Source organism: Ornithodoros turicata, unplaced genomic scaffold, assembly GCF_037126465.1.
Source record: "Ornithodoros turicata isolate Travis unplaced genomic scaffold, ASM3712646v1 Chromosome85, whole genome shotgun sequence".
Classification (NCBI taxonomy): domain Eukaryota; kingdom Metazoa; phylum Arthropoda; class Arachnida; order Ixodida; family Argasidae; genus Ornithodoros; species Ornithodoros turicata.
Window position 1 is genome coordinate 579,023 of NW_026999393.1, and position 25,548 is coordinate 604,570.

Here is a 25,548-nt window from a genome sequence, read left to right on the forward strand (position 1 = left end):
CTGTCTTCACTCATTACACGACTGTGGTGGCGCCACGACAAACGCACTATTCGACACATTTCGCACTCGTGTTTTTCCCTCTAGATCGGAAATATAAGGGTTTCGTTTTTGCACGTGGTTTTTGGAAAGTGCTTCAGGAAAAATGTTTCCATGCAGGATTGTCACTTTTCAGCTGACGTAAAAAATAAGGTAGCTGATGGTGTCATATTTTGCTTCCTTCATTCCGTGAATGACTGCGGTGGCGCCACAATAAACGCACTATTCGACACATTTCGACCTCGTGTTTTTCCCTCTAGACCGGAAATGTAAGAGTTTCGTTGTTGTACGTGGTTGTTGGAAAGCGCTTTAAGACAAATGTTTCCATGCAGGATTGTCGCTTTTCAGCTGACGTAAAAAATAAGGTGGCTGACGCTGTCATATTTTGCTTCCTTCATTCCGTGAATGACTGCGGTGGCGTCACAATAAACGCACTATTCGACACATTTCGAACTCGTGTTTTTCCCTCTAGATCGGAAATATAACAGTTTCGTTTGTGCACGTGGTTTTTGGAAAGAGCTTTAGGACAAATGTTTCCATGCAGGATTGTCACTTTTCAGCTGACGTAAAAAATAAGGTAGCTGATGGTGTCATATTTTGCTTCCTTCATTCCGTGAATGACTGCGGTGGCGCCACAATAAACGCACTATTCGACACATTTCGACCTCGTGTTTTTCCCTCTAGACCGGAAATATAAGGGTTTCGTTTTTGCACGTGGTTTTTGGAAAGAGCTTCAGGACAAATGTTTCCATGCAGGATTGTCACTTTTCAGGTGACGTAAAAAATAAGGTAGCTGATGGTGTCATATTTTGCTTCGTTCATTCCGTGAATGACTGCGGTGGCGCCACAATAAACGCACTATTCGACACATTTCGACCTCGTGTTTTTCCCTCTAGACCGGAAATATAACAGTTTCGTTTGTGCACGTGGTTCTTGGAAAGAGTTTTAGGACAAATGTTTCCACGCAGGATTTCAGCTGACGTAAAAAATAAGGTAGCTGATGGTGTCATATTTTGCTTCCTTCATTCCGTGAATGACTGCGGTGGCGCCACAATAAACGCACTATTCGACACATTTCGACCTCGTGGTTTTCCCTCTAGACCGGAAATGTAAGAGTTTCGTTGTTCTACGTGGTTATTGGAAAGCGCTTTAAGACAAATGTTTCCATGCATGATTGTCACTTTTCAGCTGACGTAAAAAATGAGGTAGCTGAGGCTGTCATATTTTGCTTCCTTCATTCCGTGAATGACTGCGGTGGCGCCACAATAAACGCACTATTCGACACATTTCGCCCTCGTGTTTTGCTCTCTAGATCAGAAATATAACAGTTTCGTTTTTGCACGTGGTTTTTGGAAAGCGCTTCAGGAAAAATGTTTCCATGCAGGTTTGTCGGTTTTCAGCTGACGTAAAAAATAACGTAGCTGATGGTGTCATATTTTGCTTCCTTCATTCCGTGAATGACTGCGGTGGCGCCACAATAAACGCACTATTCGACACATTTCGACCTCGTGTTTTTCCCTCTAGACCGGAAATGTAAGTTTCGTTGTTGTACGTGGTTGTTGGAAAGCGCTTTAAGACAAATGTTTCCATGCATGATTGTCGCTTTTCAGCTGACGTAAAAAATAAGGTAGCTGATGCTGTCATATTTTGCTACCTTCATTCCGTGAATGACTGCGGTGGCGCCACAATAAACGCACTATTCGACACATTTCGCCCTCGTGTTTTGCTCTCTAGATCAGAAATATAACAGTTTCGTTTTTGCACGTGGTTTTTGGAAAGCGCTTCAGGAAAAATGTTTCCATGCAGGTTTGTCGGTTTCCAGCTGACGTAAAAAATAACGTAGCTGATGCTGTCACATTTTAGTTTCTACATTCCGTACATGACTGTGGTGGCGCCACAACAAACGCACTATTCGACACATTTCGCCCTCGTGTGTTGCTCTCTAGATCGGAAATATAACAGTTTCGTTTTTGCATGTGGTTTTTGGAAAGAGCTTTAAGACAAATGGTTCCATGCAGGATTGTCACTTTTCAGCTGACGTAACCCAGGGAGCACGTGGTGGGCTAGTAGACGTCGAAATGATTTCTAAAAAAAGAGATAAGAAATGTCTATAGAATGTCTAGGCACTAGACCAAATGTCAAGTATCCGTCCACTAGACGTCAAACAACACGTCTAACGTTAGCCTAGCACCTAGCCATCTAGCCCTGGACATCCGACGTCCATGTACCTAGCCGAGATTTAGACATTCTTTTGATCTGGATGTCTGGAACAGGGTCAGACACTTAACCATGTATTACACATGAAGTCTACAGCTAGACCTATTTTATCCCTCCATTCTCAGGCGACAGGTCTAGGGTCATACATTTCCTGTACTTTACTTTAGCTACCCTTAGACGTACTTTAGACCATAACTAGTCCTGCTACCGTCCTGGCATGCATTCATGGAGAAATGTGATAGAATTGATAGCAACATGGATCTCAGCATGAACATTTATTCACAGTGAACCACACACGAAGTCTACGGTACAAAACTCAGTCTAAAACTGGATTGACTTTGCTGCCAAGCAGGCGTCTTGTGTTTTGACTGAGGAGTGTTGAACTGGCAGCAGGGTGTTGATGGCCACCTCATTCCTTTCTTCCAATGAGTGATCGTTGGTGCTGCAGCACTGCCTCCAATGACTCACTGTGGCTAGAAAATAGAACAAAACATGTCAGCAAGCATTATGTAGCCTGCTAGTTCTAACTAGTTTGTTTAGTGGCTATGCACACTTTTTCACGGGATGCTTGTCTGGCAACATGAAAGCAAAAACTGTATCAACACATCAACATCAATCCTTGTCCACTGTATTTGAACCTAGTTGTCTCGTCCTAAGAAATTCCGATGGTCTAGTTTGAGACTGTGTTTGTCTGTTTGTGTCCCTACCTCGTCTCGGGTTTTCAAGTCATGGATCACTGCACATGTCATTATAGAAATGCCCCAAAATAACTCCTCACTTCTCCAGGTATAACAAAGCTCGTCTACGGACTCGCAACAGTGTTGAAAGGATGTTTGGTGTTTGGAAGCAGCGCTTACCCCGCCTCGACATGTGGCTGCAGCACAAGCCTCGCTGTGCCACACGCGTCATTACAGCTTGTGCTGCTTTACATAATCTGGGATGCCTGAGGAAGGAGCCAGACCAAACAGCAACTCCCAGCTCGACAGCACTCCTCCAGAGACGCAGCTGCTGGACTCAGAGGACTAAGCAGCCTGCGCACCTGCCTCCTGTGGATGCCGTACAGGACTCCATGACTGGCAGACAGGCACGAGAGATCCTCATCCAGAGATGTTCCTGTTAAGCAGTTTATTTGAGCTAATATTGAACCAGGGCTGGGCAGTATTACAAATACATTGTATTGTAATACCGTTACTGTAATACTTTAGAGTATTTGTATTACGTATTATAATACAAAAAATTCGAGTATTACTTGCATTGTATTACTGCAAAACTCGTAATACCTATGACATGTCCTGCCTGAAGTGATGGGTCTTACACGTGTATGCTTTCGGTACCATTCCAGTCCTACGAACACGACCTAGTTCTACCAACAGAGGATCACACTTCAACGTGCAACAAAGGGACGATTACAGGAGCTGGCTGACTCAAATTTCTGGGAAACTTCTCCACTCTGGGTGAACAACCCGGAGCCCTTAGAGGGTCATGTCATAGAATGGAGCCAGGGTCGGTGCGTCAAAAAATAAGGCAGAAAAAAGGGAATTATAGACACACACACCTGCGTCCAGCGAGAGAATGCCCTGAGAGCTGTGCACTGTGCCGTGCGAAGTTGGAAGTCCTCAAGCACCTCGATGACAAGCGCGTAGACTTGTCCATGTTGGACGACTACCCATCAGTTAAGAGTGCTTTCTTAAAGTTCAACACTAATTTATGTTCGTCCATGCCGGTTGAACGATTGTTTTTGTTTGCGAATCTGCTACTCAGACCAAACAGACGATCGTTAGAAGATGGCGTATTTGAAAAGATGTTTCATCTTAAGTGCAGTCAACTGAAATAAACATGCGTTGACCAGACCGGTGGCTTCAGAAATATGTCTGGGATTCCTTTTCTAATAACTGTCTGCCACGGCACAAAAGTATTACTAGTATTACTTGAGTAATACAGGGAAGTAATAGTATTATGTATTATAATACTTGAAAATAAAATGTATTATGTATTAGTATTATAATACCATTTTTTAGCAAGTATTATGTATTTGTATTATAATACAAATTTTGAGTATTCCTGCCCTGCCCTGCATGAAACACACACATTTTGCACATACCCTCTAACGCAAATCATAATCTCTGGTATCTACGACAACACATTGCTCACACACATTCACACTTAAAGCGGCTGGCTTATCTCACCCTCATCCGCCTCAAGCTCAAATATGCTAGCACCATATGGAGCCACTGCCATGCTTATCTCACGAACAATGTTGAAGCTCTGCAGAATCACGCTGCTTGATTTATTTTTAAAGACTGTTCACCTCACACAAGTGTGACTTCACTCAAGAACCAAGCCGAGCCCACCGACCTGATCACACGCCGCGTGATTCAACGGTTATCATTATTCCACAAATTTTACCACTCCCCCGTGCTCCACAGCAGTTACGTTCACAGATCGTCCTATCCCTCCCGACGCGATGACCACCAGCATAAGGTACCCCTAGCTCGCTCACGTTCCACATCATTTGAGGCAAAAGGACATCAGATTGGAATAACCTCCAACACCCTATTGCAGAACCTACGGACCACAACCGACTTGTGAACGCATTAATAGCTATATTCACTTGACCATTGTCCTCCCTGTACACATCCATAAACCATTTTCCTTTACTTTAGCATATTGGCTGTCTCCACTACTAGACACATCTTGTGCCACATCATTGCTGTTACTGTATTGTTTGTTTGTTCTTCTCCTGGTTAATGTTGATGTTTGCAATGCAGTGTATACTCACTCCCTCAGGTAATGGCCTACAAGGGTGGAATAAATAATAATAATAATAACAACAACAACAACAACCCCTTGAGGCATGGTGTGCACGTTTGTGCACGGGAAGTTTCGGTTTAGTTTTCTAGCCCGGAAAAACTGTTTGGCACGTTTGAGTCATGCTGTCCACAAGCGTAGACACCGAAGAGAACGTTGCGTGCGTCATCTGATATCTTCTTTGCGAGCTGCCATCGGAACTTCGAATGTAAGATGGATGCCTCCACCTTCTATGGCAAGCCGCATAAGTGTGCCTTTTCTGTTGTTCTTCGATGAATTTTCACGTGTCGCTTGAGAATTCTCTGCAGAGTTTTAGATACATAAAGCCTCCGTTCCCATTTCTAGTGCAGTATTATTAAAGTTTCACAGTTGTTTTACTGTCACTTTCACGCATATCTGTTGCGTGTCCATTCGTACACATTGTGATCGGCTCCATCTGTCCTGCGCTCGCATGTCAAAGTGCCAGTTTCATCCTACTGCTTTTACAGTGACAATTATTTTTATTTTTAGGCCTATAAGCACATTGTGGACTATGTCCAAGAGACGTTCTGCATGATACAGCAGAAAGTATTCTCGAAAGCATTGCTGCAGGTGACGTGACAGACGACAACCTTTCCGATGACGAGCAGGATGAAACAGACATCACAGTTGCTGTAGGCGCATTACGTTTTGCTGCTGAATCCGTTGCTAACTAAGGGAACATTCACAGGGTAACGCTGATGATCAGTAGCCAAGTGCACCAACTGATGACCAAGAAGTTGAGGATGTGGAACCACCTTGTTTACAGTCGGAAAAAACCAAAGCGTCTGTGACGTGGACACGGAAGGAGTTCCAACCTGTGGGCACTTACTGCCACTATCCCCTCCAACTACCTCTGTGCCAGAGGAGCCATTGAGCTACTTCACACAGTATTTCACAGACCAAACTTTCAGTGAGTTCGCAACGTACATAAACATGTACCGTCTCCAGAAAAATGGTGAGGAGCTCTCATGCACACCTGAAGAAATCAAGGTGTTTTTTTGAATATTGATGTACATGATGTACATGATTGATGATGCATGGGAGTCCTGAAATTTCCCCGAGTACGAATGTATTGGAAAGTGGCAACAAGAATTGCAGCAATTGTGGATGTTTCAATCAACAGGTTTTTCAAGATACGGAACACATTGCTCATAATGGACTCAAATGCACCACGGGACCGTTCAAGCACGGACAATTTTGGAAGGTTCGCCCCCTGCTTGAGGCGGTACGTCAACGATGCCTAGGCATGGGTGTGTTGCATGAAAGCAGCATCGATGAACAACTACTGGCGTTTACAGGACGTATAGTGGCAAAGCAGGTGATCAAGTCAAAGCCCGATCCCGTTGGGGCCAAAGTTTTTGTGAGGTGCAGCTCGGACGGAATGGCCCATGACTTTGAAATGTATCAGGGCAAAGGGACTGGTGTGGACCCAGGCTATGCTCATCTTGGCCTTGGTGGCTCTGCTGTCATGCGTTTAGTACAGCACCTTCCAAAACACTGACTCCAAAGTGTTTTTTGACAACTACTTCACTATCAGTACCTCTCTTGAGAGAGCTCAAGCATGTGGGTATCCCTGCAATGGGAACCATACGAAGTAATCGGCTGCAAGGATGCAAACTGAAGCCTGAAAAAGAAATGAAGAAAGAGCGATGTGGGACCCTAGACACCAGGGTGTCGAAAGAGGGCGACATTGTGATTGTGCGCTGGAGGGATAATGGCATTGTCAACATGGCATTCAGCCTTGTAGGAGTCCATCCTGTCAGTGAAGTGCGGAGAGGAACGAAGCAAAAAAGGAGCATGTCAGCATACAGGCCATTCAGGACTACAACAAGTTCATGTGGGGTGTCGACAAACTAGACTTTGTCATGTCACTGTATCCCTTGCGCACAAAGACGAAGAAGTGGCCGGTGAGGATGATATCCCATTTTGCATCCTTAGCAATGGCAAATTCATGGTTGGAATACCTGAGGGATGCCAGTGCCGAGGGTCTTCCCAAGAAGGAAGTAAGAGACATGATGAAGTTCCAGGTTGATGCTGCTCTCGGCGTGATTGCCTGGAACAAGCCTGTAGAAAAGAAGAGAGGTCGTCCAAGTGGACTGCAGCTGACTGCAGGCCCATACGGTTATTCTGCACGGGGAACCCGCCGTCATGACTCACACGAATTCGTTCGCACAATTCCTGGCAAGTCACTAACTTTCGGCGACATTTACAAGAAATCATGCACAGAAATCACCATAAATGTTTGATCAGCTTCGGGAATCTATGCCTCCTGTCTTGACGCCACACATACGGAATAATAATTTTGCTGAAAACGAAGCATAAAGGCCGACCCGCATGGAGCGTGTTTCTGTGTGCTATGTGAAAAGTCTCTGTGCTCTGAGTGAATATGATGAGGAACCTTACCTAACTTTCAAATAGACAGCCTATTTTTATATCATACAGATTATGTATATCTAATACACTACGTCTCTGAAAATTATCTTCGGTAAAATCTTAATAGCCAATGTTAGCAACTATGCCCATCATTTCTTTTTGTTTTTCACACGATTACTAGCTTACTCAAATTTTATGTACTGGCTTTGCTTATTATTACTGCTTACTCACATAGCAGGCTTTCTAATGATTTGCAAATGGATACCATGCGGAAATGTGGTGACGACAGAATGTTCCAGAAGTTTTACAGGATGCCCTCGACCACATTTGATAAACTACATCGCCTGGTTCAAAGTGCTCTATCCAAAGAGCATGCTGTGAGGGAGCCCATCTCCTCGCATGAAAGGCCTGCTATGACGATCCGGTAAACTCAACACTTCCTTCAGTATATTCTGACATGTGCCTGGCATGTGTTGCACTGAGATAAAGATAATGAAACCACAATACTGGTATAACAAGAAACACATGATCAAATGTCCAGGTTCCTTTCATCTGGGATGCAGATTATGGACGTCGCACTTGCCTACCTAGTGGGGCTGGAGACCGCAAGGGAGGCCATCCACGTAACGTGCAAAGTGTCGTGGAGTACACTACATGCACTCGTGGCGAAGGTAATGTCAACATTGCATAGCAGCCAAACTTTGTTATTGTTCTAAGTTTTAATCCAAACTCTTCATGATGCAGCCACCCACCAAATCGAAGTGGGAGAAGATTGCCCTCGGGTATGTACAGAGCTGGAGTTTCCCGAACTGTTTGGGTGCAGTGGACGGAAAGCATGTCCAAATCGGTGCTCCCAAAAAGTCTGGCAGCATGTTTTACAACTACAAGGCAAGACAATGTGAAGGATATAAATGTACAGGTAGGTTGCACTGCGGTACTAAATGTGATTCCATCACAGAACATGTTCAATCGTGCTGATGGCTGTTGTTGACAGCAAGTACCGCTTCAGGATGAGTTATGTGGGAACACCAGGAAGAGCTGCAGATAGTGCAGTGTTTAAGGAGTCAGCCATTGGAAGAAGGCTCCTGTCTGGCACATTGCAAATGCCAGGAATTGCAAGGCTGCCAAACTCTGATGATGTTTTCCCTCATGTACTGATATATGAGGCTTTTCAGCTCCGACAAGGCTTCTTGCATCCCTATCCTCAGAGCCGTATATTAAAAGGGAGTCTGGCCATTGGGAGGAGTCACAAAAAGAGGCTCGACCTGTCAATCACAGTTTCGCTCCTCTGATTGGTTTGCTTTTTACCAAGGGGGTCGCCATGACATCATACTGCCACCCAAAATGGCGACGAAAACAAACACAGTGAAGCGGGGATTTCGTGACAAAAAATTTTCACAGACTAACCTGATTTTACGCTGCAAATGTACATCCTAATATAAATTTCTCGGAAATCAGTTTCAACTTATGCTCATCCATCGATATCTAACTGAAAATAATACGTTTTTTCGCCGGTGTTAGGCCTAGTGAACACGGCGATCACAACGAAATCATAACAAAAACGGCGCTGTGCTGTACAATCTTATATTTAACAGCTGGATTTCATGGATATAAACATTCTTGCCTCTTATATTCCAACTATTCATGTAGATTTGTTTAAAAATCATACCGACAACAGAACGTGTCCCAGCAGGTGGTTCTGCCGGCAGCGGTACAACGACGGAAGCAGACGACAATTCCCGACGTACCTTACGCTCCCTAGGTGGCGCTTATCAAATTTGCACCAACAATTCACTACTTTTGCAGATTGCGAGTGGTATCCATTTCAATCCCATCCAATCCACTTGCCACCCAAAATGGCGCTGCCCATGTTGGATAGGGGGGAAAATAGTCAGGATAGGCTGTTTGATAGCGCCCCATATTTCAAGACTTCATTGGTCGGAAAGCTGAAAAAGTGGGTGGAGCTTCAGGTATAGGCATGACCCATTAATGGCCAGACTCCCTTTTAATATACGGCTCTGCCTATCCTGGCAAGATGCTGCCACCTGACGAGACAATCTTCAACTACAGACTGTCCCATGCAATGTAAAACACCCAGAATTTTCCATTTAAAATGTTCACTGACGTGTTATTATTTATTATGCTATAGGCGATGTTCTGAAAATGCCTTCGGCATCCTGGCCAACCGCTGGCGAATTTTCTGAGCGTCATCAACCTGTCTCCAGAAAATGTGGAGAATGTTGTTCTTGCCTCCTGTGTCCTCCACAACTACCTCTTGAATCAGAGGTTGCTGAAGAAGAGGACACCCCTGATGAATTTGGCAACTGCAGGAGAGGTTCGTGGAGAAATATAGAACAGGAACATCGGACAGCACTGTTGGACGTCCAGTGAACATCAGCACGCAACTAAAGCACTGACGCAGCAGGCGTCCGCAACATGTACAAGGAGTACTTTACAAGTCCAGCTGGCGAAGTGTCATGGTAATGGAAGAAATGCCACCTGGAACCACCACCACACAGCATTGTGTGAAGAAGCCTGAAGAATTCACACCGCAGACGCGCTGAAATACGGTGGCAGAGCCGGTTTTCACGAGACGAATCACGAGGCCACCGTAATACGCTCAATGCGGGTCGGCCTTAAGTGCATCTATTCGGACACCATATGGGTAAACAAGCATACGAGCCAGAGCCAGCGTCCCAAGAGTCACTAAATAAGCTACACTTCAGAGTATCAACACTGAGTTCCAAGAGCGAGAATGCACCATCCTGTTTCCGTGCCACGCTACCCATGCGCACTTTAGTGCACGATGCCATGCATCGTGCACGGGTGAAATGTTCCTTTCGTTAACAAGCAGCAGTTGACGGCCTTGAGCTCACCTTGACATCTTCGGGACGCTTTGGTGCACAATACATGAATACAACATATTGAAGTGATACTACGAAACATAATTTCATTGTACAGTCGAACCTCTGAATAACGAACGTCTATTTAACGAAATTCTCTATTTAACGTACATATTTTGTGACGTTTACGCGTCCCCATAGACCTCAATGCATTTCTAAAGTCTATTTAACGAAATGCCTTCATTTGGTTGTCTCCATTTAACGAAAGCCGCGGGCAACGGAAAGCTTCCACACGGGTCGCTTCCCCCGTCGCGCAGGAGAAGGGAGGAGTTTTGACGCTGACCTCACGTGAGTTCTCATTGGTTATTGGCGTTTCCACGTGGTGCAGGCGTGGCATTCTATTGTGGTGTGCGATAGCGAAAGGAAAAAGACACGTGGTTACCCATTTCACGACATTTCGTCGTCTGTGCTGTGTCGTGGTGGTTGCGTCGTTGCGTGTTGTCATGAGTGCAAGTAAGAAACGCAAAGTTTTGACACTGGATGACAAAGTCGCGATGATTGATGCGGTGTCGAAAGAGGAAAAGAAAAAGGATGTTGCAATTCGTTTCGACGTCCCTCCAAGCACGCTGTCCACGATACTCAAGTCCAAGGAAGACGTTCTGAAAGCTGTGCGTTCCGGGTCATGCAGCGGCCAGCGCAAGAAGTTGAAGGCAGAGACCTATGGGGACGTCGACAAGGCCGTTGACAAGGATGCGATGATTTCAAAGCAAGCACCGGGTGGTTGCAGAAATTAAAAATGCGGCATACGATCGTTGGCAAGACCGCACGTGGAGAGTGCCACGCCACAGATACTGAACAGGCATCGGCATGGCGTAAAGATCGCTTGCCAGAAATTATGGCGACTTACAAGCCATCCGACATCTACAATGCCGACGAAACAGGCCCGTTTTTTCAAATGTTACCGAAAAAGACTCTGGCGCTTAAGGGTGACCGCTGCCATGGTGGAAAACAAAGCAAGCTGCGTCTCACGGTTTTGCTCTGCACTAACATGGATGGCAGCGACAAACGCGTCCCGCTTGTTATCAGGAAAAGTGCAGGACCAGGATCGTTCAAAAATGCTGCAAGAATCCCCGTAAAGTACGTGGCGAACACTAAAGCGTGGATGACGCGCAGCATTTTCGTAGAATGGCTGAACGAGCTCAACAACGACATGAAGAACCAGAGAAGAAATGTGTGCCTGCTTGTGGACAATTGTTCGGCGCACCACATTTCAGGGTCTGAAACTAAGCAATGTGCAAGTGCACTTCTTTCCCGCACACTGCACATCGTTGATTCAGCCTTTGGACCAAGGCGTAATAAACAGTGTAAAGTTTGCGTACCGGCGTCGCCTGATCGACAGGTTCTTCCTAAACCTGAGGTTAAACTTGCCCACAAAAGTGGAAGTCTCCCATGCGGTGGAGATGCTGTCAGCTGCGTGGCAGTCAATGGGAGCAGTGATCATCGCGAACTGCTTTCGAAAGGCCGGGCATGGCCTCTGCGAGCAGGAAACAGCGGCAGAAACTGAAACTGTGCAACCTGGGCTCGTTCAGGCATGGGAATCTCTGATGGATTGGGAGGATCAGTGCCGGCGGGCGTCGAACTATCCGACTACATCAACGGTGACAGTTGTGTCGTAGCTACCGAGGAGCTTGACGACGACGACGACGTGGACTCAGTGTGTGACACGGGGGACGCTGGGGACACTGTCGAAAGCGATGGACCAGATGAAGAGCCGCCGCCTACAGCTGCTGATGTCCTCAAATCCATCGACACACTGCGCCGTTACGCGACAGCGCAAGAGAATCAGGAAAGAGCAGTGGAGGCGATCTGGACTTACGAACGTTGCGTGCTTCCAACGTTAACAAGGACGGTCCAGGCAAAGCTCACGGATTACTTTGTACGGCCATGAGTGACATCCGCATTCAGTTGTAAATAAAATACAGTAAAAGCTCGTTAATTCACACCTCGTTAATTCGAATTTCTGGATAATTCAAACAAGTCATCGCGGTCCCGCCAAGCTCTCATACATATCAATGTATAAGGCAGCCCGTTAATTCGCACTCAAATTGACGTGGTTATGGATAATTCGAACCACTCGGCTGCATCCGGCTGCACCCACGTGCTGCCGCTGGCAACCCTGGCGACCTTCCAGGCGCGCGCTACGCGCACAGAGCACAAATAGGTGGCGCCCCACGAGAGGAGAGGACTGGGAGAGGAGACCTAGAGAGAGGCGGTCGAATCTCTCTGTTTCGTGTCTTGATTTTGCCACGTGCAGAGCGCAACCATGGCACCAACGTCGTCCCGTGGTAAATACGGGGCGAAAATGTTGAAGGACAAAGTAGAGATTCTGCGTGAAGTCGACGCTGGAAGGATAAGCAAGAGCGACATAGCGAAGAAGTATGGCATACCAAAATGCATGTTGTCGACGTACATCCGTAACCGCAAAGCCATCAAAGACACCTACGAAGGTAAGGGTTTCACACCCGAAAGAAAAAGACTTCGACTTGTGAAACATCCCGAAATGGGGAATGCTTTGATCACATGGATTAAGGAGATGAGGAGCCAGGACATTCCCCTGAGCGGACCTATCGTAATGGCAAAGGCAGCGGACTTTGCACTTCGCTTGAACATCGAGGACTTCGCAGCATCTGATGGGTGGTTCCACAGATTTCGAGAGAGGCATGACCTTGTCTTCCGGGCTGTATGCGGCGAACGTGGCGACGTTAGTGCGGAAACGTGCACGTTGTGGAAAAATGAACAGCTGCAGGAGTTCTTGAGGAGATATTCGCCGGATGATATTTTTAACGCCGACGAAACCAATTTATTTTTCAAACTTTTGCCAGACAGGACGATTGCGTTTAAAGGGGACAGCTGCACAGGTGGAAAGCGCAGTAAGGCTGGCTGCAAACATGACCGGGACGGAAAAGCTTCCCCTTTTCGTGAACAGGAAGTCGTCAAAGCCGTGGTGCTTTAAGAACATTCGAACGCTGCCAACGGAGTATGCTGCCAACAAAAAAGTGCGGATGACCGCCGATCTGTTTAAGCAGTGGCTAAAAACGTGGGACAGGAAACTTGAATTGAGAAACAGAAGGGTTCTCCTCAGTGTCGACAATTGTACGGCGCACAAGATGAATGTCGAGCTGACAGCTATCGAGCTGGCTTTCCTTCCGGCAAATACGACAGCAGCGTTGCAGCCGATGTATCAGGGCGTGACCAAGGATATGAAGACGTTTTATAGACTTCATATGCTTGAGCGTTTGATCCTGTGCGGTCCAAGCAACGCCGTGACTCTGCTTTCGGCGTTGCACATGCTGGCACGTGCGTGGGACCAAGTTGTGCCATCGACCATCGCGAACTGTTTCCGCCACTGTGGCTTCATCACCCCAAGCTGTTCCACTGCTCGGGACACGTGTCTGCAGGAATTAACCGATGACGTGTTCGATGAGGAGAATATTCCAGCAGACATGCATGAGGCACTGCAAGGCGTGCGCTTCACCGATTACGTTGACGCGGATAGCGCTGCGGCAGTCTGCGGTGTCCGCAGCGATGAAGATATCGTAGCGGAAGTGTCGGCGCGACAAGAACCGGATAAAGAAAACGAAGACGATGAAGAGGTGGAAGAAACGACTGCGCGGCCATCCCCATCACAAGTTTTGGAACCACTTAATGTTGCCCGCCAATTCTTCAGCCATGAAGAAGGCCAAGAGGACGCTCTTCACCATCTTCGTGTTTTGGAGTGCAAGCTGATGGTGTTCAGTTTTCGAGTGCAGAAGCAGCAAACAATCACTGACTTTTTTCATCAATAAAAGTTGTAAGCTTTACTTATCTCACCAGTGCTGTTTTCAACTATTTTTCTTTGCTTTTCATTAGTTAGAACTTCGTTTAATTCGAACGTTTTTTGCATCCCCATGGGATTCAAATTAACGAGCTTTTACTGTACGTGTTATTTGCTAATGTGACTCCTTAATTTGCCATTTGTTTGTCCTTCAGTGTGGAGGACTGTTTTATGGCGACTTACGCATTCTACTACGCGTATCGGTGGATCAGCCGTGCTTTTTTTTTTAAATAATTTTTTGCGTGATCGGTTTAACAAAGTCCTCTATTTAACGAATTAAAATGCCAACATTTGCAATTTCGTTATATAGAGGTTCGACTACAACCAAAGTATGGTCAGCGTCGACAAGCCTGAACACACAATAGGTAATTACAAAATAAAGTCTGGAGTAGCCAAGTGGACAATACACTGTATATTTCATTTGCGGGCACTTAACTAATTCGAGGCTCCAGTTCAGGGCTGACCACGAACTGATGAAAAAGATAACATGTGATTCCTGGTGTTTTAGTTTTTGTGTTGCACGAAAGATCATGTGTGCCATGCCTGCAGAATGATCCCGTGGAACATTATTCACTTAAGAGGGGATACGAGTGAGGCGGCATCTCCGATTCACGATTTTTTCGCTCGTAGATGGCGCCACACGAACATACGAGTCTCAGCCTGGAGGAAGCTGTAACCATTACCCTTAGTACAAATAACTCACTCCTCCGCAGGATTGTGTAGTCCCAAAAACACGTGTGACCTCCTTGACTATTGAGATGCAGGGATCTCACGTCATGTTTGGGTTGCCAAGGTCAACTCAGCTACAAAGAAAGAAGGAGGTCCCGACGAAAGCCAATTCTTCCCTTTTGTCCCTTTGTGGATTGCCATCTGGTGACTTCTTGATGTTTTGTTATCTTAGCTTGTCTGACTTTCTGGACGCAGCGCGGAGTCCAAATGTTGTATTTCGTTGGGCCTCGCTTATTTATATTCACCTGCTGATTTTTCTTTGGCGCCGAGTTCTCACACTAGAACATTTTGCGGACGCATTTTGTATTTAACTGACTATTCTGACTTAGTGTATTTACCTTGCGTCTGTGTGCAAGTGAATATAAATTTATTTGTCGCTACAAACATTAACCGAATAAGTCCTCCGAAACCTAGACAAGATAAGCCGTGCAGCAGACCTTTGCATTTTGTCTTCTTTATTTGTTTTTTTTTTCTCGGACAGCGTGGATGTGCAGAGATCCAAGACTGCAGATGCATACTCTAAATGAGGGGAACTAATGTTTCGATAGTAGATGGGTAGAAATCCAGCGAACCGGTAGAGACGTAGGAAGGGAGTTGCCTCAGGACAGAAGCCGCCGATATTTCGAACAGAGACTGTTGAAGAAGAACAGACTCAGCAGAACAGAAGAAGAACAGTCTCTGTTCGAAATATCGGCGGCTTCTGTCCTGAGGCAACTCCCTTCCTAATGTTTTGATTGATTGATTTGTAAAAGAAAAAAATGGAGATATTAGTCCCGAGCCACTCGGAACTAATGCTTTATATGCTGTTAATTCAATATGTTTTGATGTACCATGGCGAAATTTCCTTCTTATAGTTTCCACAGACGAGCGGCTTTCGCACACATATGAATATCCGATTTCAGAACTTTCCCTTTAAATTTGCCGCCAGCAATGAGAAGGGTGCCCAGAAGAAGCACAGACTGTCGGCTGCTCCCAACGTCAGGCCATATTCTTCAATATCTGTAATTCGTCGGACTGTACCCACTTTTCTGTTCAGCTGTGGTGTTCGTAAATGACAAAGGTCTTAAAATAACCAGTGGCCTCCCCTCTTTGGCTGAACAAAGCAAACAAATAAATAAAAAAGCATAGGACACTGATTGCCTGCACCGTATGCTGGAATCAAAACTTACGGAAAAACAGGTGCGTACGACCCACTCCACGGAGCTTCGAACTCCTTTCAAAACAAACGCCTTTCCAACAAACGGCGTCGACCAAACGGCATTCGACCAAACGATTTTCGATGAAATGAGCGGACACCCAGTTTTAGTTTATTTACCTTGCGCCTATGTGCAGGTGAACCTAAATTTGGTCCTTACAACATACATGTATCCTTCGAAACCTAGACAAGATACCAGAAGTTCGAAACTTAAAAGGCCGAAAAATTAAAACATCGAACGATCAGAAGGCTGAAAATTCAGAAAACAGAACTATCAGCAGGCCGGAAAGCCAGAAAACCGAATTACCGTAAGGTCGAAAAGTAAGGAAGCCAAGATACGGAAATTGTTATTCCAACTGCGATAAAAAATGAGCTCTACAAAGTAAGTAGAATAGAATTGTTGAGAATTAATACAGGGAATAAATCGTTTCACCAAACTTCCCTTTAGATAACGTACTTTCGATCACTTAGGCAGAAAACAAAAAGTAAAAGTAGAGATGACTGTGTTATTGCAAGTGTTTATTGTACACGACGACAATCACGTTCGGGTTGCCAAATATATAGAGCGACACCATCTCCTCTAAAATTCATTGAGTGGGTAGTACAAGTCATTCACTGGCAATCACCCACCAGGCACTTTCTTTTTGTAAACATGTCCCCAAGGGTCTAGGCAGCTAAGACGCTCAGACTTGCAAATGCAGGTTGCAGTACATCAGTGCAAATAGTGTTCCGTGAATTTTGGGAGCAAGCCTTTTTTTTTCTCAGAACTTGCCATTTTTTGAGTCAATATACCCAATAAGCACCCTTCTTTTGGGTGTAATGTGTGACACCCCTGTTACACCCATCATTGGACCCCGAGCCCGAGAACTCGGAAGACTGAACTATCGAAAGCCAGAGGCCACCAAGAAAGGAAAAATATATATTCGAAAAGTTACATCTGCTACATCAGGTAGATCCACAACGCTGTGCTCAGGACGGGTATTGGGAATTAATGTGCTAAATGCTTTGTATGCATTTAAAATAACTTTGTATGACCTTGTCCAGCGCATGCCACTTTTTGGCAGCATCCCTCGTGTACTGGGTTGATCTTATAGCTGTGGATAGAGAAAGAGCTTCTTTTGAAAAAGTTCTGTTAAGAAGTTAATTTCTACGTGGAGTCTTTTTCAACGTTTTATTCATAAATTATTTATTTCGCAGACATCCTCTTGGAATTCCTTATTTTTCGGCCTTTCCATAATCCAGTCTTTGACTGTTTTATATTACCTCATTAAAAAAAGAAAGAAAACTGTCTTCCAATTTCAACACATCGGGAGAGCGAATGATAACACCACTCGGTCTCACTGTGCCTCACCTCCCCCAACCCTACCGTTCTTTTTACGTGCATGCGATGCGAGACGAATATTGTGTGGCTGTGTAGCAAAGCTTTCCTGGTCTATGCCGCCCATTCTCCCTATTCTCACTCAAGGCCTTCCCATTATTTTGCGACGACCTACTCAACGTGGATCTCTTCAGACAGGTTTCACGACCTCAATTTCGCGCTTCCGCTGCCGGGGAAACCCCTTCTGGGATAGGGTGCCAGAACAGTGACTGCATTCCGCGGAACGATATGAAGTTCTCTTCTGACCAGCAATGTGGCGCTACTGTACGATGGCAAGACGGGGCAGTTCACGGAGCCGTACATACCTTAAGTTTTTTCAATATTGTGAACAACTGGAGGCATGGACAGACATGACATGGACACGTAAATATTCAAGAAAGAATTCCGCGTAAATGCTACTGATTACATTTCACATATGTGATACAGTAAACGAGCTACGAACTTCCAAAAGCTAGAGACCGAACTTATAAATTTTTTGCAGCTTTCGTAAGGTTTTTAAAAACTTCTGCAAAAAAAAATTGGAAATGTCTCCAATGCGAATTTTTTGAAATTCTAAAATCTATCGAACAAGGCCATTTTGGTCCAAATCGGTTCAGTATTAGCTGCAAAAGATCGCATTGTTTCGCCCATAGAGAATACATGGGGCCGCCGGAGGTCGTATCCCCTCTTAATCATTTTTACTTCAAAATTTCCTGCATCTATAAAAGCTGGCTACGATTGCAACAAATGCATGAGTGAACGAACACGAAGAAGAAGTAACACTTTCAATACATGTTGGTTTACTGAAGTTGTCTTTTGAGGTATATCTCTGCAAACTAGGGCAATGCTGCCAGTTTTGGGGCACTCAGCCTCTGGATGGGTGTCAGTCCTTGTGTTGTAGCATGTGAAATAGCTAAATACATGGAGCATAATGGGACCACCTGTGACTCCCCGATACTGAGTGTCCTGTTCAGAAGAGAGTGCCACTTGCAGAAAGGAGGCACAAGTGACACCATTTAGATAGTAGGATGTCTTTGTGTCATCGACTATGCTGACATTTCCCAAATTTGCACACACATACCTGTCAACCTGACGAACTTCAAGATCGGAGGACTGCCCACAGCGTGACGGAAGGAGGTCGGGGGCATTAATTTTGGACGCCACTGTATTGAGATTCATCTACGCCATACATAGCCACTATCGGGTGGGGCTGCGACCCCCTCTCGTTGCTTCCGCCAACCGAAATTGCAAAGACGCGTCATCTCCGGCTCTCCAACATTGCATTTTGTGCTGCCGCAGTAATTTCACCGATTATGGCAGTGGGCTTCGTCCGTCCACACCAATGGCGCTTCATTTCGTGACATTTTGGGAACATCTTCCAGAAGAGCATGGTCGCCTATGATCCACACTGGTTGGGCTCAAACAGAATACCAGTGAAAAGGCACTTGGCACGTATGAGGAACATGTGCAGATATTTCTTCAGTTTGGAGAACGCCATCGGAGAAGACAAACTGTTGTTGTACGAGGCTGGACTGACGAGAGGATGATAGATAGCCCGTCTTCTCGAGAAACACGGACACAATAATACACACCATCTGCCGTGACTTCCAGCCATGTGTGGCCATGCCGCGAAACACATGTTACAGGCTATGTAATTCTTCAGGAATGCGTTGGCCCATTTTTTAAATGAAAATGAGAGAAGAAAAGCCCGAGGCCCCAGTTTTCCGGGAGATTGGAGGGTGAGTCCATAAAATCGGGAGATTGAACGAAATTCAGGAGTTTGCTGCATAATCGAGAAGTTGGCAGGTATACACGCATACTTCAGTCTTGTTGGGTAGGGTCCCGTGGCTACCATGGGGGAAACATCCCATGTCCTCATCACTTTTCCATCATTTACGGTTGCTGTTGCCAATTCTGTAAACGCACCAAGCTGTGATCTTGCCTAACCATACCATAGTCGTTGTACCACGTTTCGTATTTCCACATATCTGTATCACTGCAAAATGGTGTGACACCTTTCAGTCAGCAGTGTGTTAGTTATGCAGATAGATACAGCAAGCACTGAAAGTAGTTCAACCAAATGGTTCCCCACACAAACGATACGTCCCTGTGATGCGTGATACACGTATCATTCAGGTTATGAGCTGCTTTGTTACAACTGTCTTGGACACCGACTTACACATTGTATACATACAAAACATGGAGGCAGACACGGAAATTTACCTACCTTTCAACAGTAACTGCTGTGGTTAGGATACCCACACCCATACCCATGGGTCTTCATCCTGCCACTGTACCTTGAACAACCATAGAACATGTTCCTTCGCTGAAATAAATTTAAAGCTATCAATGAACCCTACAGTGCACACCCTAGAGTCATCAAGCAGAACAATGCATAGCACTCAGCAGTTCCCAGCAGGGTCACTGTCAAATAGAGTCAACTATGTAGATGTCGCACTATTTCTTCACAGTCGGCTCAGGGGGATCCGCTATGCACTCAAGCACTGGCTGGACAATACCTAGTGGTCACTTTATCAACCTGCAGCATATATGTCTACCAGATATTGTTTGTTTTTCAACACACGGTTTCATTTGATATACTATACCTCTACTGCTTCTATGGGGGTCCTAGTCCCCACATTAAAAAAAGTACTGGCCACTCCACTGGTTCTAAGTGCAACAGCATAAGGTGAGTGACATAGTATCACCTACAGCATACAATAATGCAGTTTGATGGCCGTAAATTCAACCGTAGCAACGTACAGGCTTACACTACAGAAATGCAGTAACTGTGATGCTTGCCATTATATCCTTCACAGAACTACCTCACATAGGCGGATCGCTTAAAATCTGCCGGAGGGGGCATACACATAGGTCAGGAAGGGTTTCAGGGGACTTATCGGGTACGCACCCCCTGGGAAAGTTCCGGGTGAGCGCAGGCCCCCAAGCAGTCGGTCCCCATGCTACCCTTAGCACGGAGAAAAGTATTGCACCATATTCACCTAAATAAAGTGCTATCGATGACGAGGGTATGTTGGCGCAAGTTTCCATATACAGGGCTCCCCGAGATGAAGTAAGGGTCTGAAATGAAGCAAAAATAGGTGTGTCCAATTCTGTAAGAGTCAAAGTTCTGCTGCAATGTTTATTTTGCACATTTTTCAAATTTCAAGGCACAACGTACATTTCTGTTTCCTTTCACTGCTAATAAATGTGTGGTCCCAAGTAACTTCCAGTCAGCCAGCCACCCCCATTTTGTTCCCTATTATTTGTATCTCTGATAACATGCACATAGCTATAGGGTGCAACCTGCAGCAGTAGAAGGCACTTGTTGATATGCTGGTTTCAGCCCATTTGTAGGAGGGCTACGGGTTCTGAGTTATGGCTCTAGATATGGAATATCGCTTTTCACACTGCATGGCTGGGATCTTGATAATCGTGTCGTTCATTTAATGTATCAATTATTTTATGTTTCGGCTCATAAGAAGGAAGGGATTGCAAGTTTGCCTTGAAGTTACAATTTTGAATGGGTAGCATTCTGGCACATAAGACCATCCTGCTGACAGGGATGACAGAATGTGTGAAAGGAAACTAGAAGTGAATATTTTGTAAAGTAATTACAGCTGGGTTTCCTCGAATAATGCAAATGCAAACTGCGGAACATGTATGTATTTGTCTACTCTACATGCACATCCTGTTAGCACCGTTTTCGAATGTGTGACTTGGCAGAAATTGAACAAAATCCAGGAGCATGACATATCCCCTTTTTTCAATGTAACGCCGCTCACACAGAGTTTTCATGCAGAAAACGCAGATTTCACTAGTCAGACATTGATGGTGATGCCAGGCGGAGCAAAGTCATCTTAGTGCAATGGAGCAGCTAGGATCGATCTTATCGTGTTGGTAAAGGAGCACAACCATGAAAATAATGTTCTAGATGGCCAGTATAATAGGGCTTATTAGATTGGTACACACGTTTTTCCGATTACAACACTCAATAGCACCGCTGACACGGTCACGTGAGGTAGAGGGAGAACCTTCGAAGAGAAGGGTTCCTTGAGTGGAAGTTGAAGTTCCTGTCCGCAGGAAACATAAAAAATGCCCCGGAAGAAATGTTCCCAGAGAAAATGTTCCTCGTAACAATCACTAGAGTGGGCGCGAGGTTGTGAAGCAAGTGATAAAAAGGCACCCACACACAAAAAAAGGAGGAGGACTACAAACAGGAGGTACCCTATACTGCGATATGCTGCAACGTGGAGATAGTGTGTTTTGGGCCAACTTCGCTCCACGCAATTTATTTGCGCCTCTTCGAAAAAGAGAAGGGATAATAATACCAAGAGAGACTGAAAAAAAAAAAAAAAAGGCGACATACAGGGGGAACCTGAGGATGTTATAAGCGTTTAAACCATGAGAAAGTGTTCTACAATACGCGAAGGCCAGTGGACGAAGCTCACTTCCCTTGGCCACAGAGGTCAGATGACGGTTTACAAGATAACAAACGAAGAGTCGACGACTCACATTTAGTCGTAGAACCGTGGCACAGAAAATTGTGTCATGGGGAAAACCCATGCCAGCTTCACTGTTTCGGCGAACGTTCCCCGTGAAAGTGGTCAAAGAACTCACTCAGGTCATCTACCTTGTTCACAGGGGCCATAGGTTTGTCTGTGGAACATAAGAGAAAAGCTTAGGAAGGCACAATTACTGGTAAGATCTGTGGATACAAGGCAGGGATAAAAGGCATCCTACTCTGAAGGGATTTGCCCAGAGCGCGGGGTAACAAGAAGTGAAGTGCATTCACCTTCCCCACACGGACCATGGTTTAATTGTAGAAAGGAAAAGAAACGCTCAGCAGGGCACACTGGTACTTTCCTCTGGACCGTGGTAACGTGGCAGCAACCACCACGTCCCTGGGGGCACCCTTAGGTAAGTAGTACCTACTATGCTTTTAGCTACCTTAATTATTTGAGTCATTGTATTGTCAGTATTGGGATCCGATCCCGACTTTTTCTTAGCACACTGTGGAAAGCCTAAGCCCACATGGAAATACCTTCCTACATATATTTCAGATCAGCAAAACGAAAATTCTGAAAACAGCAAAGGGCAGTGAATGCTTGACGTTCAAAGGATATCAGTACACGAAGCAGAAGCTCCTGAAGACTGGTACCCGTTGGCACTGTGTCCACAGGACAGGAGCTTGTTAAGGGGCAGCAATAACGTCTGCTGGTGGAATAATGGTCTCGACCCCTCACTATCATTCCCCAGATGTCTGCAAAATCAATGAGGAAGGTCCGGACGAAGATCAAGGAACTATCTCATTGTACAGTGGCGCCACCTGCTGCCGTGATTTCTCAGTGCACGGTAGAACTTACAAGAGAAAAGAAGGGCATGCTAAAGAGTGAACAAAGCATCAGGCGAAGCATTCGACAGCGGTGATCATCACGTTACCCTCCTGTGCCGGCCAGCCTTTCAGACCTTATCGTCGAAGAGCCATGGTCCACAAATGAGGGACTTCAACTAGAGCACTTCCTATTCTATGACAACGGCGCAGGCAGTGGCAACGAGAGGCTGCTAATTTTTGGGTCTCCTGTGTGCCTGAGGATTTTGGCATGGAACGACCTGTGGTTCATGGATGGGAACTTTGACCTGGTGCCTAATTGGTTTCGGCAACTCTACTTCGTACTTGTACCTTTGGGGCAGAGTGTAGTTCCACCAGTCTTCGCCCTCATGGTAAGCAAGACAAGGGAAACCTACGAAGAGTTCCTGAGGGCGACAGTGAACGCATGCGAACGTTTGGGTGTTACCCCAGACCCGGAAGAAGACACGGTGAACTTTGATCCTGCAGCCATCAATGCCGTGGGGTGTGTCCTTCACAAAGACATGAAGACGAGGTGTTATTTTTTCCACTGGTGACAGAGCACTTACCGCAAGATACAGATACGTGAATTTGTGTCCCAGGAAATATCGAACAATAGTATAACCCAAATGACGCAAGCCGTACGTGACTTCACTTTGTGAACTTCGAAATATGAAGGGAAAGAGGCCTGGCATATGCGTTTCCACGCGGTCTCGAGCTTAATTTTCGCATTGCCAGAGCTCACTATTTACGCACTGTTGGAAAGTTTGTATGTCAGACACGAATATGTGTGTTTTAGCATTTCAACACCTACCTAGAAGTTGCCTCTGATCGTGCTTAGACAGACTCTGCATGCGACACAATGAAAAACAAAACTGACACTACGCATTACAAGGCGTTAACAATTACCTCCTCACGCTCGCACTCACAAGTGTTGACACTTGTGCAGAGATACGTTGAAATTCTCACAGCTAATGACATACTTGAAGCGCTGCAGCACGTCACGCACGAACATATATAGAAACTACAGAAAACTTACAAGCACTTACAACAACAAATACGCCGCCATTAGCATGACCTTCGGATACGATCGGCTTTGATCACGACTATCCTCTATCCTCTCCCTTTCTTCTGCAACAGGTAGTTCTACACCATGGAGGAAGGAAACACAAGGAGCGGCTCTTCCCTCCAGACTAGCGTAGCCACCCTCTAGCGGTCGCTCGGGTCAAAATCGCCATTGCTTCCTGTCCACCACGTGATCCCCTCTAAAGTTTCGGTTTTGCAATGCTTTGTTTCTCGCGCTGCTGTCCGTATGATTTTGCTTCTTGGAAGTAATTTATTGTGAAAATGTGAGCACCGTCGTAGGAACGACGTATGGTAATGTGTTCCTGTCCCGGCTGTCGCTCTCGTTGAACTGAAATCAGCTCTGTCACGGGAACGCGTTTTGTTCGTAAGTACACGGTAACTTGCTTTAGTCGCCCGTGTGTCTTCGAGTCATCTTGAATTGTTCATTTGGGACCTCAAACTCTGCCGCAGATTCATTTCATATCTTCAATTGTACAAATCTGATTAATGGAACGGCATTCTTAACCACTTAGTCAAGAAAAGTACATACGTTGGAAGTAACCGTTGCCACACGTAAGGTTTCCGGTCCCGCGTACTCCTTTTGCGTTCTGCACACTGTGACTGGTCTTCTAATAGAACAGTAAACATTCGTAACACACAGAAATAAAGTGCAAGCACGCGTTCACCGTAATACTGCCATCTGAACTGCAACACAACTACAGCTCGCGTCGTCTGCTTTGCTGGAGGCTGGAGCCGTGCTGTCTGGAGGGTCACGTGAACGGTCACGTGGTAGACAGGAGCATCCCAGAATGCAATGCGAGGCCGGCTACGCTCGTCCCGATAGAAAACTGTCGGAGGGGCCGCTCCTTGTGTTTCCTTCCTCCATGTTCTACACCCTCACTTCAGTGCATGGTGCGTGCGGAGCGCAAGTGGCAAGACGGGTGCTGCACTCGCTCCACTGGTGCTATCTAGAAAAGAAGGCTCTTCGATTTGGCCCGCAACCCCCGCACTCGTTCAAATTGAAGGAATTATATATACTTTCGTTCTTTCGTTCTTCCACGTGTTTTTTGGAAGGCCCTTTAGGACAGATGCAAGTTTCCATGCAGATTTGTCGCTTTTCAGTTGACGTAAAAAATAACGTAGCTGATGCTGTCATATTTTACTTTCTTCATTCATTAAACGACTGTGGTAGGCGCCACAACAAACGCACTATTCGACGCATTTCGACGTGTGTTTTCCCCTCTAGACCGGAAATGTAACAGTTCGGTTTGTGCACGTGGTTTTTGGAAAGAGTTTTAGAACAAATGTTTCCATGCAGGATTGTCACTTTTCAGCTGACGTAAAAAATAAGGTAGCTGATGGTGTCATATTTCGCTTCCTTCATTCCGTAATGAACGCGGTGGCGCCACAATAAACGCACTATTCGACGCATTTCGACCTCGTGCTTTTCCCTCTAGACCGGAAATGTAACAGTTTCGTTTTTGCACGTGGTTTTTGGAAAGAGCTTTAGGGCAAATGTTTCCATGCAAGATTGTCACTTTTCAGCTGACGTAAAAAATAAGGTAGCTGATGGCGTCATATTTCGCTTCCTTCATTCCGTAATGACCGCGGTGGCGCCACAATAAACGCACTATTCGACACATTTCGACCTCGTGTTTTTCCCTCTAGACCGGAAATATA

At 45.6% G+C, this 25,548-nt stretch overlaps 1 protein-coding gene across 9 annotated transcripts in view; it reads right to left on the reverse strand.

The window, feature by feature from the left end:
• The window catches only part of LOC135374598 (uncharacterized), a 40,979-nt gene extending 17,098 nt beyond the window's left edge, over nt 1–23,881 (reverse strand). The window contains exons 1-6 of one of the 9 annotated variants that reach the window (XR_010417009.1): nt 21,969–23,130; nt 20,456–20,534; nt 19,681–19,779; nt 7,047–7,146; nt 3,111–3,366; nt 2,520–2,726 (exon numbers count right to left, since the gene is read on the reverse strand). The gene's annotated coding sequence lies outside the window, so the exon portion shown is untranslated. The other 8 variants (XR_010417021.1, XR_010417020.1, XR_010417014.1 and 5 more) reach the window with 8 other exon arrangements.
• Nucleotides 23,882–25,548: the final 1,667 nt, after the last annotated feature.